This window comes from Physeter macrocephalus, chromosome 4, assembly GCF_002837175.3.
Source record: "Physeter macrocephalus isolate SW-GA chromosome 4, ASM283717v5, whole genome shotgun sequence".
Classification (NCBI taxonomy): domain Eukaryota; kingdom Metazoa; phylum Chordata; class Mammalia; order Artiodactyla; family Physeteridae; genus Physeter; species Physeter macrocephalus.
In genome coordinates, this window is record NC_041217.1 from 86,076,334 (window position 1) to 86,081,197 (window position 4,864).

Genomic DNA, 4,864 nt, shown 5'->3' on the forward strand with positions numbered 1-4,864 from the left:
AATGGAGGCAAAGATCGAGAAGTTGCAAGAAATGTTTAACAAAGAACTAGAAGAATTAAAGAACAATCAAGCGGAGAAATCAAAAGCTTTACAGACAAGCAAAAGCTAAGAGAATTCAGCAGCGCCACCCAGCTCTACAACAAATGCTAAAAGAACTCCTCTAAGTGGGAAACACAAGACAAGAAAAGGACCTACGAAAACAAACCCAAAACAATTAAGAACATGGTCATAGGAAAATACATATTGAGAATTACCTTAAACGTGAATGGATTAAATAGTCCAATCAAAAGACGCAGGCTTGGGCTTCCGCAGAATAACTGAGGCAGAAAAACGGATAAGTGACCTGGAAGACAAAATGGTGAAATTCACTGCTGTGGAACACACTAAAGAAAAAAGAATGAAAAGAAATGAAAACAGCCTAAGAAACCTCTGGGACAACATTAAACGCAACAACATTCACATTATAGGGGTCCCAGAAGGAGAAGAGAGAGAGAAAGGACCTGAGAAAATATTTGAAGAGATTATAGTTGAAAACTTCCCTAACATGGGAAAGGAAATAGCCACCCAAATCCAAGAAGTGCAGCAAGTCCCATACGGGATAAACCCAAGGAGAAACACACTGAGACACATAGTAATCAAATAGGCAAAAATTAAAGACAAAGAAAAAAACTATGAAGAAAATGGTAACAGGGACGTATATATTAATAATAACCTTGAATGTAAATGGATTAAATGCCCCAACCAAAAGACACAGACTGCTCAATGGATACAACAACAAGACCCATATATATATGCTCTCTATAAAACACCCACTTCAGACCTAGGGTCACATACAGACTGAAAGTGAGGGGATCGAAAAAGATATTCCATGCAAATGGAAATCAAAAGAAAGCTAGAGTAGCTATACTCATATCAGATAAAATAGACTTTAAAATAAAGAATATTACAAGAGACAAGGAAGGACACTACATAATGATGAAGGGATCAATCCAAGAAGAAGATATAACAATTATAAATATATATGCACCTAACATAGGAGCACCTCAATACATAAGGCAACTGCAACTGCTAACAGCTATAAAGGAGGAAACCTCCAGTAACACAATAATAGTGGGGGATTTTAACACCTCACTTACAAGAATGGACAGATCATCCAAAATGAAAAGAAATAAGGAAACAGAAGCTTTAAATGACACAATAGACCAGATAGATGTATTTGATATTTATAGGACATTCCATGCCAAAACAGCAGATTACACTTTCTTCTCAAGTGCACACAGAACATTGTCCAGGATAGATCACATCTTTGGCCACAAATCAAGCCTCATTAAATTTAAGAAAATTGAAATCATATCAAGCATCTTTTCTGACACAATGCTATGAGATTAGAAATGAATTACAGGGAAAGAAACGTAAAAAACACAAACACAGGGATGCCAAACAATACGTTACTAAATAACCAAGAGATCACTGAAGAAATCAAAGAGGAAATAAAAAAATACCTAGAGACAAATGACAGTGAAAACACGACAATCCAAAACCTATGGAATGCAGCAAAAGCAGTTCTAAGAAGGATGTTTATAGCTATACAAGCCTAACTCAAGAAAAAAGAAAAATCTCAAGTAAAAAAATCTAACCTTACACCTAAAGGAACAAGAGAAAGAAGAACAAACAAAACCCAAAGTTAGCAGAAGGAAAGAAATAATAAAGATCAAAGCAGAAATAAATGAAATCAATAAAATTAGAAATGAAAAAAGAGAAGTTACAACAGACACTGCAGGAATACAAAACATCCTAAGAGACTACTACAAGCAACTCTATGCCAATATAATGGACAACCTGGAAGAAATGGACAAATGCTCAGAAAGGTATAACCTTCCAAGACCGAACCAGGAAGAAACAGAAAATATCAACAGACCAATCACAAGTAATTAAATAGAAACTATGATTAAAAATCTTCCAACAAACAAAAGTCCAGGACCAGATGGCTTCACAGGTAAATTCTATCAAACATTGAGAGAAGAGCTAACACCCTTTCTTCTCAAACTCTTTCAAAAAATTGCAGAGGAAGGAACACTCCCAAACTCATTCTATGAGGCCACCAGACAAAGATACTACAAAAAAAGAAAATTACAGACCAATATTACTGATGAATATAGATGCAAAAATCCTCAACAAAATACTAGCAAACATAATCCAACAACACATTAAAAGGATCATACACCACGATCAAGTGGGATTTATCCCAGGGAGGCAAGGATTCTTCAATATACAAAAATCAATCAATGTGCTACACCATAGTAACAAACTGAAGGATAAAAACCATATGATCATCTCAATAGATGCAAAAAAAGCTTTCAACAAAATTCAACACCCATTTATGATAAGAACACTCCAGAAAGTAGGCATAGAGGGTCCTTACCTCAACATAATAAAGCCCATATATGAAAAACCCACAGCCAACATAGTTCTCATTGGTGAAAAATTGAAACCATTTCCTATAAGATCAGGAACAAGACAATGTTGTCCATTCTCACAACTATTATTCAACATGATTTTGGAAGTTTTAGCCACAGCAATCAGAGAAGAAAAAGAAATAAAAGGAATCCAAATCGGATATGAAGAATTAAAGTTGTCACTGTTTTGCAGATGACATGATACTCCACATAGAAAATCCTAAATATGCTACCAGAAAATTGCTAGTGCTAATCAGTGAATTTGGTAAAGTAGAAGGATACAAAATTAATTGCACAGAAGTCTCTTTCATTCCTATACACTAATGATGAAACATCTGAAAGAGAAATTAAGGAAACACTCCCATTTACCATTGCAACAATAAGGATAAAATACCTAGGAATAAACCTACCTAAGGAGACAAAATACTTGTATGCAGAAAACTATGACACTGATGAAAGAAATTAAAGATGATAAAAAGAGATGGAGAGATATTCCATGTTCTTGGAATAGAAGAATCAACATTGTGAAAATTACTATACTCCCCAAAGCAATCTACAGATTCAATGCAATCCCTATCAAACTACCAATGACCTTTTTCACAGAGCTAGAATAAAAAATTTCACAATTTGCATGGAAACACAAAAGACGCGGAATAGCCAAAGCAATCTTGAGAAAGAAAAATGGAGCTGGAGGAATCAGGCTCCTGGACTTCAGAGTATACTACAAAGCTACAATAATCAAGAGAGTATGGTACTGGCACAAAAACAGAAATATAGATGAATGGAACAGGAGAGAAAGCCCAGAGATAAACCCATGCATATATGGTCTCCTTATTTTTGATAAAGGAGGCAAGGATATATAATGGAGAAAAGCCAGCCTCTTCATTAAGTAGTGCTGGGAAAACTGGATGTAAAAGGATGAAATTAGAACAGTCATGTAAAAGGATGAAATTTTTTTCATGTAAAAGGATGAAATTAGGACACTCCCTAACACCTTACACAAAAATAAACTCAAAATGGATTAAAGACTTAAATGTAAGGCCAGACACTATAATACTCTTAGAGGAAAACATAGGCAGAAAACTCTATGACATAAATCACAGCAAGATCTTTTTTGACCCACCTCCTAGAGAAATCGAAATAAAAACAAAAATAAACAAATGGGACCTAATGAAACTTAAAAGGTTTTGCACAGCAAAGGAAAACATAAACAAGATGAAAAGACAACCCTCAGAATGGGAGAAAATAATTGCAACTGAAGCAACTGACAAAGGATTAATCTCCAAAATTTACAAGCAGCTCATGCAGTTCAATATCAAAAAAACAATCCAATCTAAAAATGGGCAGAAGACCTAAATCGACTTTTTTCCAAAGAAGATATACAGAATACCAACAAACACATGAAAGGACGTTCAACATCACTAATCATTAGAGAAATGCAAATCAAAACTACAATGAGGTATCCCCTCACACCAGTCAGAATTGCCATCATCAAAAAATCTACAAAAAATAATTGCTGGAGAGGGTATGGAGAAAAGGGAACACTCTTGCACTGTTGGTGGGAATGTAAATTCATACAGCCACTATGGACAACAGTATGGATGTTCCTTAAAAAACTAAAAATAGACCTACCATACAACCCAGAAATCCCACTACTGGGCATATACCCTGAGAAAACCACAATTCAAGAAGAGTCATGTACCACAATGTTCATTGCAGCTCTATTTACAATAGCTAGGACATGGAAGCAACCTAAGTGTCCATCGACAGATGAATGGATAAAGAAGATGTGGCACATACATACAATGGAATATTACTCAGCCATAAAAGGAAACGAAATTGAGTTATTTGTAGTGAGGTGGATGGACCTAGAGTCTGTCATACAGAGTGAAGTAAGTCAGAAAGAGAAAAACAAATACCATATGCTAACACATATATATGGAAACTAAAAAAGAAAAAGACAAAAGTTATGAAGTACCTAGGGGCAGCACAGGAATAAAGACGCAGACATAGAGAGTGCACTTGAGGACACAGGGAGGGGAAAGAGTAAGCTGGGACAAAGTGAGAGAGTGGCATGGACTTATATTTACTACCAAATGTAAAGTAGATAGCTAGTGGGAAGCAGCCACATAACACAGGGAGATCAGCTCAGTACTTTGTGACCACCTGGAGGGGTGGGATAAGGAGGTTCAGAGGGAGATGCAAGTGGGAGTAGATATGGGGATATATGCATAAGTATAGCTGATTCACTTAGTTATAAAGCAGAAACTAACACACCATTGTAAAACAATTATACTCAATAAAGATGTTAAAAAATAATAAAAAGGGTTCTATTGAAAATATTTTTTTAAAAAGTAAGTCAGAAAGAGAAAAACAAATACCGTATGCTAACACATATATATTAAATT